Raw genomic sequence first — 13,533 nt, forward strand, 5'->3', positions numbered from 1 at the left:
GACAGCTAACCACCACGGATAACTGGGGATGGGCAATAAATGCTGGCCAGCTGGTGACGTCCAAGTCCCACGAATGAATAAAGGGAAGAAATTGCGCTCTCTCCTGACTTGGAACTATATCACTTTTGCTTCACACTCTCTGTATCAAAGTCCTGGAACTCTTTAACAGCGCTGTGGGTGTACCTACACCAAAGGAACTGCAGTAGCCCAAGAAAGTGACTCACCACCACCTTCTCGAGAGCAGTTGGGGATGGGCAATGAATGGGAGCCTTATCAATCATGCCCATATTCCGTGAATAAATAAATAAAGAAATCCAGGAACAAATAATGATGTAGGGACATGTGTATATGATAAAATTTTAGGGATTTAACAAAAAAGCAGAACATGTTTACAAAGCAACCTTATTTGAACATAATCCTGTATTTTTTTATGTTCCATCTGTGAAAAAGATGCGAAGGACAATCTAGCATCATGTCTTGTTTCAGATGCTCTTGAGTGAACATATAGACACATGTCCTTTTGAGCCTCATCCCGTAAAGTTTAACAAAGCCTCAGAAAACCTGAGCATTTCTGCTAAAATCCTGAATTTTAACTGCATTCTAACTGAATCCTCAGTTAGCTCACAAGACCAGATGCTTCATGCGGTTTGACTTTTCTCGTGTATGAGCAGGACAGCTACAATCAATCAAACCCCCAGATAAAATGCCGTGACATTTTATGATTTGGGTTTTACTGTATCTTCACAAACTGTCCTGAATGTCGTCCATCCAGGAGCTCATTACTTTTCGGTGCACTCTTTAAGATTAAGATGCGTTGCTTTTTGTTGTTGAATTATCGTAATGTCTCTCAGCAAAATCAATCCTGCCTGGGTCATTAGGGAAAAGACAATTGCATTTTAACATGGTTGGAAACAGCTGTAAGCAAAGCAAACATTGCATTGCTGACTGCTGACATACAAATTCAGTCTTGTAGACAGACTCACCTCGCGAGGCTAAATCAGATTGGTTGCCTAATTGAGATGGTGGACACGCTGGCATTGGGCTGGGGTGGGCACAGTAAGAGGTCTCACAATACCGGGTTAAAGTCCAACCTGATGAAGGAGCAGTGGTCCGAAAGTACGTGCTACCAAATGAACCTGTTGGACTTTAACCTGGTGTTGTGAGACTGTTTCTTATCGTAATTGAGATGGGACATGCACAAGAGTAGTGGCAAATTTACTCTCACGCTGTGACCTGGCCAACATTCTCCCTTTAGTCAATGTTACCAAGCAACAGATGGACTAACCGTTCATCCCATTGCTCCTTTTGCAAAGACGTCCGGTTGCAAAATGGCTGCCACACTTCTCACCACCACAGCGATCTCTGTGCTTCACAGGAGGCCATTCGGCCCATTGTGTTCACATCGGCTTTCCAAATGAGCATCATGACTTAGTGCCATCCCCTGCCTTTTCCTCTATTCCACATTGCACATTATTTTGATTCAGATAATCATTCACTGCCTTGACTGGACCTCCCTGTACCACTTCCAGGAAGTGCATTCCAGACCTGAACCACTCATTGTGAGAAAATGTTTTTTCTCACAGCACATTTGCCTCTTTTGCAAATCACTTTAAATATTTCAAGAGCAATTTGCTGTGCAAAGTGTGAAAACATGTTTCAATGTGGCAGGCACTGAGGAAACATTAGGATCTACACATATAGCATCCAAAGGAATAAAGGCAAAACACTGCGGTCACTGGAATCTGAAACAAAAACAGAAAATGCTGGAAAATCTCAGCAGGTCTGACAGCATCTGTGGAGAGAGAACAGAGCCAATGTTTTGTGTCTGAATGACCCTTCGTCGGAGCAGTCATCATGACTTGAGACGTTGGCTCTATTCTCTCTCCACAGATGCTGTTAGATCTGCTGAGATTTTCCAGCATTTTCTGTTTTGTAATGTACAGAGTTCATAAATTCATAAGGTATAGGGGCTGAATTACGCCATTCAGCCCATCGAGCCCACTCTGCCATTCGATCATGGCTGATATATTCCTCATCTGCATTTTCCTCCCTTCTCCTGTAGCTCTTCAACCATTACCAATTAAAAATCTGTCCAACTCCTCCTTAAATTTACTCACTGTCCCAACATCCACCGCACTTTAGGATAGCGAATTCCACCCTTTGGGAGAAGTAGTTTCTTCCCAATTCTGTTTTAAATTTGCAGAGGGCATTGATTCTACCATGGCAGGTTTGGGAAGGGGGCGGCCATTTTCAAAAAGGGTTGCCAAGTCAGGACATAGCCCTGGAAGGTTTATCATGTGACCTCCCAGCTCCAATGGCCCCACCCAATTGAAAAAACCCTTTTCCCTCCTCCTTTATAGCGACGAATAAAACCTGTTCATAGAAAATTGGAAAGAGGGAAAACACAGCACTTTGTTTTCAAAGACCCTATAGTTTGACACCTGGTTTTGACCACAACCTTGTCCCATAGATTAGTTCCTGGAATATCTACATCGGGTAACATACGACCTTGTTCACTCTTAGCAGATATCAGAAATGAGTTCCCACAGAAACTTGCAAAATTACTTCTTTCGGAGAATCACTTAAAGGGTTTTTTTTAATGCTCTTGATACAATATTTGGACATTGTCCAATAATGATTTAGAAGTTCTGGTGAGGCAACCTCTGCCTGGAACAATGAAGCTGTGAAATCTTTACCATTCCACAGTGATTGCTGTTCCCTTTTTATTTATTCAGTCAAGCAGTGTGAGCACCATTGGTGAAACCAGCATTTATTGTCCATCCCAAATTGCCCTTGAGAAGGTGGTGGTGAGCTGCCTTCTTAAACTGCTGCCGTCCCTGTGGTGTAGGTACACCCACAGTGCTGTCAGGGAGGGAGTTCCAGGGTTTTAACTTAGTGACAATGAAGGAATGGCAACATAGTTCCAAGCCAGGGCAGTGAGTGACTTGGAGGGAAGCATGCAGGTGGTGGGTGTTCCCATGTATCTGCTCCTCTTGTCCTTCTAGGTGGTAGAGGTTACGGATTTGGAAGATGCTGTCTAAGGAGCCTCAGTGCGTCTTGTAGATGGTATGTACAAGGGCAGCAAAGTAGCACTGTGGTTAGCACTGCTGCTTCACAGCTCCAGGGACCTGGGTTCGATTCCCGGCTCGGGTCACTGTCTATGTGGAATTTGCACATTCTCCTCGTGTCTGCATGGGTTTCCTCTGGGTGCTCCAGTTTCCTCCCACAGTCCAAAGATGTGTGGGTTAGGTTGATTGGCCATGCTAAAATTACCCCTTAGTGTCCTGAGATGTGTAGGTTAGAGGGATTAGTGGGTAAATGTGTAGGGACGTGGGGCTAGGGCCTGGGTGGGATTGTGGTCGCAGAAATGATGGGCCGAAGGGCCTCTTTCTGCACTGTAGGGTTCTATGTTCTGTGCACTGCTGCTGGCCACTGTGTGTAGGTGGTGGAGGGAGTGGAAGTTTGTAGATGTGGTGCCAATCAAGTGGGCAACTTTGTCCTGCATGGTGACAGGTTTTTAGGTGTTGTTGGAGCTGCACCCATCCAGGCAAGTGGGGAGTATTCCATAATACTCCTGACTTGTGCTTATATAATGTGGACAGGCTTTGGGGAGTCAGGACTCTTGTAGCCACAGATTTATATGGCTGGTCCAATTCAGTTTCTGGTCAATGGTAACCCCTAGATGTTGAAGCTTTTCATAGGAAGCTTGGTGAGTTGCTGCAGTTTACCTTCTTGTAGTCTATTTACTCTGCTGCCACTGGGTGTTGGTGGTGGAATGGTTGAATGTTTAAGATAGTGAATGCTGTGCTGTTTGAATGGACTTCTTTGTCCTGGATGGTGTTGAGTTTCTTGAATGTTGTTTGAGCTGCACTCATCCAGGCAAATGGGGATTATTCCATCAGACTCCTGACTTGTGCCTTGTAGATGGTGGACGGGCTTCGGATGGTCAGGAGGTGAGTTATTTGCCGCAGAGTATCTATCTTTGATGTAATGTTAAACCAGCTCAATGGGAGGGCTGGAACAGCTTTTACCATCTTAACAGTAGCGGTGATAAGAAGTGGAAAAGAGAAAAAACGCTGCCAGGATTTTTACTCCTAAACTGATCGCCCCAACTGGAAAGTGCATGTTTGTGGGTCAGAATGAGGACCACACAATCTGCTAATGGTCACTCTTGAGGGTCAAAATTCAAGACAATGGCCAACCATTCAAGATTGTGGGTGGATCAGTGGGGGTTGGGAGGAGAATATTGGAAATTCTAGTTCGGAGTTCTCTAATTCCCTTGAGAATTATGCTCCAGTGAAAGTCAATGTCTCTGCAGAAAAGCAGTGAAAAATTGGAAAAATTAGGTCTTGCGAACATTGAGCTTCAGACTGTGGTGAAAAAGTAGATGGGAATTGGCCACCATTGCCCTTTCCTGAATCAGAAATGTGAGGTCGCAGCTCAATGATAAACTCATTTTCTTTTGCCCTTCAGTATGTGATTCCAAGAGGAATATTTAAGATCGCCTTATTGTTTTGAGGCTTGGGGAAGGTTAAGAGGGGTCTCCGAATGCTGCAGAAAGGCTGAAAGGAACATTACAGCTTGTGACTCCATGTAACCACCGAGACGCAGTAGTCACGGGTTCATTGATGGCCATTTTAGACATGCTTGTATTTACGACCTTTCACTTTAAGGTTCCAAGTAACCATGGTGACTGAAGTCAATTACCTTTGAGAGAATGTAGAAGCCAGTTGAAAGATATTAAAGGTTCAGGAAGAATCCAGGTGATGAGGTTGTAAAATAAGTCACACAGTACATTAGAACAGTGGAGATCAGTGCAGCAGCACAGAAATGACTAAAGTGTTAAGCATATATCGTGTAGTGGCAGTGGTGTAGTGGTCTTATCACTTGCCTAGCAATCCAGAGAGTTGTGGCAAGATCTGGGGACCCAGGTTCAAATCCCACCACAGAAAATGATGAAGTTTGAATTCAATTTAAAAAAAATCTGCAATTAAAAGTCTAATGATGACATTGAAACATTGTTGATTGTGGTTAAAAACTCATCTGGTTCACTAATGTCCTTTAGGAAATGAAACCTGTCATCATTACTCAACCTAGCTTATATGTGATTCCAGACCCAAGGCAACGTGGTTGACTCTTAAATACCCTCTGAAATGGAGGGCAGTTAGGGATGGATAACGAATACTGGCCCAGCCAGTGATGCCCACATCCTGTAAGTGGATAAAAATATACATCAAACACTGAGGAAGACACCATCTGCTGAAGGAAGGTATTTGACAAGTCAGAAAGACTAGGGACAAGCATGTCCCTTTGCTCAAGTATGGTAATGAGGCCAGGTGATGATTACAAAGGAAACAATGGCCACTGGGGATGCATCATGGGACTAGAAGCAGCAAAAGTGGTTTAAAATGGCCAACGGGATCTGAATCGGGAACCATGGAGCCCAAGCTGCTGAAGGACATGGCAACAATCTAACTCAAAATGGGAGTACTGAAGGGAAGAGTCTGATCTTTTCCTTTGTTTCTTCCAGCAATGATATAAATAAAATAGCTTCAATTACAGATTATTAAAATGCTCAGAAGCCTTTTTCACAAGTCACACATGAAAGACTTCTAATTCAGTTAAAAGCCAGAGGAATCGAAGCTTAGAATTGGATCAGAAATTGGCCACTAAATAGGAAACTCTGAATAATAAACACTGAATAGGACAGTGAGAACCTGTAGGAGGAGCAATACTAGAAAGGCAAGAAGTGTAAATTGGGATCCTACACAAATCCTCATTAGTTTTAGTTTACTTCCCTAATCCCCATTCCAATGTTTCTGTTGTTACCCTGACTGAGGCCAGCTACCTTAGTACAGTCCAGGGATTAGCTGTACCTGTTCCTGTTATCTGTACATATCAGTATATATGGCTAAATGCCATACCATCTGGCCTATTTACTGAGCCATTGTGGAACAATCCAACTTTATGTTCTCATTAAACAGAATTGTTGTGTTTGGGACAGGTTTACAGGCGGGATTTTTCTTGTGAGCGAGGAAGTAATCTTTTTACAGCCCGGTCAGTTATTTCTGTTCACAGGCCCACACTTGGCAGCGTAGCAAATGGAGGCCAGCTTGATCTCCTTGGGAACCATGCTGAGAAGGTGCAGGTATTTCAGTTGTGCGTGGTTAGTTAGTTGCTAGTATGTTCAGAAACCCCATTGTGCTGGAGCTTGCCTTATAGCCCGGAGGGATGTAAAGAAAGAAAAGCCCTGTTCTGAGTAGCTGAAAATGAAGGGCTTTGTGCTGGACCCTCCTGTCCTCTAAACCCTAAATGAAGATGCTCTGTCAAAGCCTCACTGGAAAATTTGATTTGATTTGATTTATTACTGTCACATGTATTGGGATACAATGAAAGGTATTGTTTCTTGTGTGCTATGCAGCCAAAGCATACCATTCATAGAACACATCGGGAAGAAGGAAAGGAGAGGGTGCAGAATGTAGTGTTACAGTCATATCGAGGGTGTAGAGAAAGGTCTACTTAATATAAGTTAGGACCATTCAGAAGTCTGATGGCAGCAGGGAAGAAACTGTTCTTGAGTCAGTTGGTACGTGACCTCAGACTTTTTTATCTTTTTCCTGACACAAGAAGGTGGAAGAGAAAATGTCTAGGGTGCGTGGGGTCCTTGATTGTACTGGCTGCTTTTCCAAGGCAACAGGAAGTGCAGATGGAGTCAATGGATGGGAGGCTGGTTTGCGTGATGGACTGGGCTACGTTCACACCCCTTTGTAGTTTTTTTGTGGTTTTAGTTGGCGCAGGAGCCGTACCAAGCTGTGATACATCCGGAAAGGATGCTTTCTATGGTGCATCTGTAAAAATTGGCGAGAGTCATAAAAATGATAGAAAGTCGACTATAAATAACACTCTCAATCTCTGATCTCAAAAACAGAAAATGCTGGAAAGTCTCAGCAGGTCTGACAGCATCTGTGGAGAGAGAATAGAGCCAACGTTTCGAGTCTGGATGGCGCTTTGTCAGAGCTCTCTGATCCTTCATCCTTTCCCAACAGAAGGAGTCGCCTTGACAAATGACAAGCTAATAAAACTGCATTCTGGGACGTGTACTAGCCCGATGGTGGCCTGGATTAGCATCCCATTCCTTTGCAATTATTGCTTAAGTTATAGAGTCATAGAATCCCTACAGTGCAGGGGGAGGCCATTTGGCCCATCGAGTCAGCAACGACCACAATCCTACCCAGACCCTATTCATGTAGCCGCACATACTTACCCTGCTAATCCACCTGACACTAGTGTCAATTTAGCATGGCCAATCAACCTAACCCGCACATCTTTGGTCTATGAGCTGAAGTAAATAAGAAGCTGATAAAGAGAGCAGTTGTTTACTGTGGGCACGTGTATGCATGTGTGCAGGCAGTCTTGGAGTATTTGAGCCTTTTTTAATTGACTGCCTATTGAGCCTTGATTGCCTCTCACGTCTGCTGCATGTAGCAGCAGAGGCCTCGTCGTCCCTCTCCTCGTGTCAGTGCCCCAGGTGGGAAAAAAAACAGTACAAATGGGAAAATAAGAATACTGATCCAAACTGGTCTCGTATACCTGAAAATAGAACACCAGTAACAACTGGGAAATAAGAATAGTGGCAATCTGATTTTTTCCCTTTGGGTCGGGGGGGTGGTGCTAGATTTTTATCACAAAACCCTGTGAGTTTGTCGAGATCAGATTTTTATCCCCTATGGCCAGTGTACAGGCATAGCTGCTTGTTCTACATATTGAGAAATATCCCCCTCCTCCCCATTACTTCTTGTGTTGGAATGAGTTGAATATTAAGCCAGACCAGTTCAATAATGGGTGGAGATCTTCTGTTCAGTTAGATCACAAGCCAGTCTGTCAAAATAAAAAACTACCCTTGAACTTCAATTTTAAAACCAAATCAGCCACAAGATCAATAAAGACGAGAAAACCCAATTGGCTTCGTGTCAGGTTTGACGTAAGGATGTTTTCTTTCGTGGGTGATGTTTAAACTGCCTCATTGATAGCCAGCCCCCTGTTGCCTCCTCAAAATGGTGGCAGGTTGTCTCCTTAGACATTGTCACAGTGAACTGAGCACTGCATGGTCCACTTCACAAAGCTTTCAGAATCAACTAGATAATGTCAATAAGAATCTCATCTCTTGTCAACCAAACACGATCCCTTCAGGGTGTTGGTGGAGGAGTCCAGAGCTAGAGGTCATAGTTTGAGGAAAAGGGGTAAACCTTTCTAGGACAGAGGTGAGGAGAAATTTCTTCACCCACAGGGTGGTGAATGTGTGGAATTCACTACCACAGAATGTAGTTGAGGCCAAAACGTTCTGTGATTTCAAGAAGAAATTAGATCTAGGTTTTGGGGCTAAAGGGATCAAGGGATATGGCGAGGTGAAGGTGGGATCAGAATATTGAATCTGATGATCAGCCATGAGAGATCAGGGGAGAGATACAAAAAGGTTCAGAGTGGCAAATGTTTCACACAGAGGGTGATGAGTGTCTGGAACAAGCTGCCAGAGGTAGTAGTAGAGGCAGGTCCAATTTTGTATTTTAAAAGACTTTTAGACAATTACATTGGTAAGATAGGTAGAGAAGGATATGGGCCAAATGCAGTCTTTGTGGTTAAAGAAAAAGGGTGGTATGGACCAGTTGGGCTGAAGGTCCTGTTTCCATGCTGTAAACCTCTATGACTCTATGATCATAATGAATGGCAGAGCAGGCTTGAAGGGTCGAATAGCCTACTCCTGCTTCTATTTTCTATGTTTCTATGGTTGGATTTTCAAACACAGTTGAGCAACTTCAATGATCAGTTGTAGGAACCAACTGGATTTATTTAATTCACTTTCTCAAACCTGCCGTGCCTAGATTTGAACTTGTGGCCTCTCAGTTGTTGGTTTGGGAAGCGGAGTCACCACCAGTGCATTGGAGCAACCTTCCAGGTAGCTTAGGAAAATGGAAATTGTTGAATGAGCTCTGAAGCTGTTGGATACTGAGATGGGTGGTAGGGGGAGCTGTTGGTTCTTTCTGTATTGGTGGGTCTGGTGGACTTAATGGCCCACTTTCATTCACCCAAAAGGGCAGTGGGAAGACATTTGGTAGCTGCTTTCAAAAGGACATGAGGAGCATTCTTGATAAGATAAGGGAAATGTGCGGGGGAAGTGTTTCATGCAGAGAGTGGTGGGAGCTTAGAACACACTGCCAGAGGAGGTGATGGAAGCAGGCACATTAACAACATTTAAGAGGCATCTGGATGGGTACATGAGTAGGGAGGGAACAGAGGGATATGGTCTGAGTAAGAGCAGAAGGTTTCTATTTTAATTTAGTTAGGGCATCATGATCGGCACAGGTTTGGAGGGCCGAAGGGCCTGTTCCTATGCTGTACTTCTCTTTGTTCTTTGTCCTAAACACAGATTCCAGGGGTATGGGGTATGAGTAGATAACTGGACAGCTCCTTCAAAGAACGGGTGGATGAACTGTGGCCTGAATGGCCTCCTGTACAGCGAGTCTGACTCAACAACCATGCCTGTCATATGAAGTCTTCCCGATCACCTGACGGTTAAAGTGGTTAAGAGGCAGATGCTCTATTTTATAACACCCGCACACAGACTCCAAGCTCAGAGCAAGCATTACAACATTGGATCTTGCTCAAGCAAATATTAGGCACAGTTAGGTTAGGCAGCAGGTCAGCGAGGGACTACATCATGGCTAAATTAATAAGATTTCTCCGCTCTGCCTTCTATGTACTATCGCTGCCCTTATCTGCTGGGTTTATGTGTTTTAGCGAGTCTTAGTTTTAATCTTAAATCTGTTTTTTTCATTTCTGGAAAGAGAAAAGTGAAATCCAGACAAGCTGGAGGTTCCTGCACAATCTAACCGTGCAGCTTAACCTTTTCGTTCAGTACACCGGGAGAACCTGGCACTGTTGTTGTTCAAACATGGCGTTAGCAGCAAGGAACTTTGAGGAAAGGTGGCGCTGGGCCAGCTCGGATTGGCTGTGTGGAGGGTGTGCGACGGGGGCAAGCTTGGGGGGGGGGGGGGGGGTGGGATAGTGTCGGAAATAGTGTGATCGATGATGCACCAGGAACAGTTGTGTCTGATTGCTTTAATTGAAAATGACATATGGAGACCCGTTTGGAAATGGTCAGCTCTTAAAAGCTTATGATTGAAAATTGTACCATCCGGCCTATTGATTATTACAGTTGATTAGTCAGTTCATTGAATAACTGGAGTGCAGAATATAATTACATGAAGCTTCAGTGGAGGAACCATATACTTTCATCTGTAATCTCATTAGGTGTGCGTATTTGTGTGTATGTGTGTGTGTGTGTGTGTGTATGTGTATGTCCGTATGTGGGTATATGTGTGCATATGTCTTTATGTGTATGTGTGTCTTTGCCTGAGTGTGTGTGTGTGTATGTGCCTTTGTGTGTGTTTGTGTATGTGTGTCTCTTTGTGTGAATGTGCACATGTGTATTTGTGTGTGTGTGTGTGTATGTGTATGTGTGCCTCTGTGTGTGCATTTGTCTATGTGTGTGTTTTTCTGTGTGTGCCTTTGTGTGTGTATGAGTGCCTTTGTGCATGCGTCTTTGTGTGGGTGTGTGTGTGTCTTTATGTGAGTATGTGTGTGTGAGTGAGTATGTGTGTGTGTGTGTGAGTGTGTCTTTGTGTGTGCATGTGTCTTTTCAAAATTACTCCATTAATTGGAAGGCAGTCTGGGATGTCATGAGTGGCAGGATGGAAATACAAGTCTTTATTTCTTCACACAGTAACATTTACCCTTAATTATCAATTGCATGAATAGTCCAGAATTATTGTTTTCCTGGTTTATGTTTTGAACCTTTATTGAATTTTTTGTTTGGATAATTTGACTATCCTCATTGACCCTCTCAGCATTCCAAAATTCCCCTTCCACTTTTTATAATCTGAGTCCTTTCCTATGCCGCCTCCAGGAAATGGCAGCTATCTCCACCAGTCTCCTCTTCACATTTAAAACCCCAGTTTTAACCCCATGTCCTCTCTTTGTCTCATATTTAATCTTGGGGCAGAATGAGCCTTGTAGTCTCATTTAGATTTGCCAGTACAAATAAAACACCAAGATTAAAATCAACAGAGCAGATCCAGAAATGGATGCTTTTGTCTCTGTGTGCACCACAGAAGGCTGTGGAGACCAGGTCATTGAATGTCTTTAAGGCAGAGATAGAGAGGTTCTTGATTGATAAGGGGATCAGGGGTTATGGGGAAAAGGCAGGAGAATGGGGATGAGAAAAAAAATCAGCCATGATTGAATGGCGGAGCAGACTTGATGGTTTGAGTGGCTTAACTCTGCTCCTATCTCATGGTCTTTATGGTGTTGCTTGATGAGAACAGTGCAATTGGAGAATCAGAAGCTCAAAGTGACAGGGTGCTGTCAAACAAAGCACTCAGTCAGGGAGCACTGCAGTTATCAATCATTGATATTTTATGAATGAGAAGCAGATGAATTTGGTCACCTTGTGGGTAGATGTTTGTTCTTGGTGTCTAGCATCCTTTCACCTTCACTTGCTGTGTAGTGTTTGCTACTGTTCCAGTTTATAGGAGGTCCATGTACTACCGTCCAGAGTTATCGAATGCTTACTGATAGTTTGGGCAGACTGCGCTGACCATAGAAATGATGATGTGGAGATGCGGCATTGGACTGGGGTGGGCACAGTAAAAAGTCTCACAATACCAGGTTACAGTCTGACAGGTTTAATTGGAATCATGAGCTTTCGGAGTGCTGCTCCTTCCTCAATTGAGTTCACGCCAAAAACTCATGACTCCAAATAAACAAGTTGGTCTGTAACCCTGGTGTTGTGAGGCTACTTACATAGAAATTATCATCTGGGACATTTTGGAATATTCCAAATCTTGTTGCTCACTCTTTCTCTGGTGGTAAGGCACTTCATCCACTCCCACATTCTCTCTCCCTCTACCAACCTCCCGACCATCATCCACTTCTTTTCACCCAATTCCGGCTTTACCATCTTTCCCTTCCTACCGCCTGCATCTCATCCTCCTCCTCCTTTAACTTTATTTATTAGTGTCACAAGTAGGCTTACATTAACACTGCAGTGAAGTTACTGTGAAAATCCCCCAGTTGCCGTACTCCATGCCTGTTCGGGTACACTGAAGGAGAATTTAAGCATGGACAATGCACCAAACCTAACTCTCATAGACTGTGGGAGGAAGCTGGAGTACCCTGAGGAAACCCACGCAGACATGGGAAGAACATGCAGACTCTGCACAGACAGTCACCCAAGCCAGGAATCGAACCCGGGTCCCTGGTACCGTGAGCCAGCAATGATAACCACTGTGCCCCACTTTCTGTATTATTTCCCATTCTTTCCTAGTCTCATCAGTGCTCTCTGCCCTCTTCACTCTCTCACTTCCCAGAGTTACCCATCCTTCCCAAGATCTCTCGGTCTCCCTTGACTTGCACCATTTCCCGAGGTCTCTGCTGTATCTGCAGTCACTGTTCACAGTGTCTCTTGCACATGAATTTCTCTGCTGAATGTGCTAGGGACGGGATCTGGAATAAGCTAACAATGAGCACTGCTCAGCTGCCTGTAGGCTTTAAAGGGTTAACAGTGAGTTCCAATTTCTCTTCCATTAGAATTTCAATCTACATTGCATCAATAATATTGCAGCAGAAAAATGGGTTTCCTGCCTCTGCAAAGAAGCAGTTGTATTTTGAAAGGCCGGGAGGCTTGATAAAACATGTTCTTGAATTAGTTTTGATCTGTTTGTGTGCCTTCCAACATAACAGCAGAATAGAAGCAAATCCAGTTAAAAGAGGGGATGAGTTCACGCGATGGATGTAATTGCATTTGCTTGATAGCCTCGGGCCCTAAGTAGACTGCAGTCTCTGCCATGTATCTTGTTGAATTGGTGTAGAATTCAGTTAAAGTATCTGTCCAGGCCTGAAACAGGAGCATAAATTGTGTAGAGTTTCCCTTGCGGAATCTGTTATCCATTTTATGGTCGAAGGGAACAAAGTTAGTCATATTTCATGTGAGTGCTTCTTTCTTTAGGCGCCTCTGGCCTGTGCTTGAATGTAGTCGGTCTCCTGTAGCAACAGACATTGTATCCCCGTTGGCTTGGTTTTCATAAGCCTCATGTTCAATAAGAAGTAACATTTATATCCTGTCTTTAACATCACCTCCTCTTGCGCCTCCTTGATTTTCATTGCCCACAATGCGGCACGTGGCACAGCTGTTAGCACAGCTGGGTTCGACTCCTGGCCTTGGGAGGCTACCTGTGCTGAGTCTGCATGTTTTCCCTGTGTCTGCATGGGTTTCCTCCAGCTGCTCCGGTTTCCTCCCACGGTCCAAAAGATGTACAGGTTAGGTGGATTGGTCATGCTAAATAAGAACATAAGAACATAAGAAATAGGAGCAGGAGTAGGCCATCTGGCCCTTCGAGCCTGCCCCGCCATTCAATAAGACCATGGCTGATCTGTCGTGGCTCAGTTCCACTTTCCCGCCCTCTCCCCATAACCCTT

General features: G+C 44.1%; 1 protein-coding gene across 4 annotated transcripts in view; it reads left to right on the top strand.

Annotated features, from left to right (window-relative positions):
- The window catches only part of plxna4 (plexin A4), a 641,164-nt gene that overhangs the window by 325,508 nt on the left and 302,123 nt on the right, over positions 1–13,533 (top strand). The gene's annotated exons all lie outside the window — the stretch shown is intronic.

This window comes from Carcharhinus amblyrhynchos, chromosome 19 (genome assembly GCF_965287045.1).
Source record: "Carcharhinus amblyrhynchos chromosome 19, sCarAmb.v2.hapA, whole genome shotgun sequence".
NCBI classification, from domain to species: domain Eukaryota; kingdom Metazoa; phylum Chordata; class Chondrichthyes; order Carcharhiniformes; family Carcharhinidae; genus Carcharhinus; species Carcharhinus amblyrhynchos.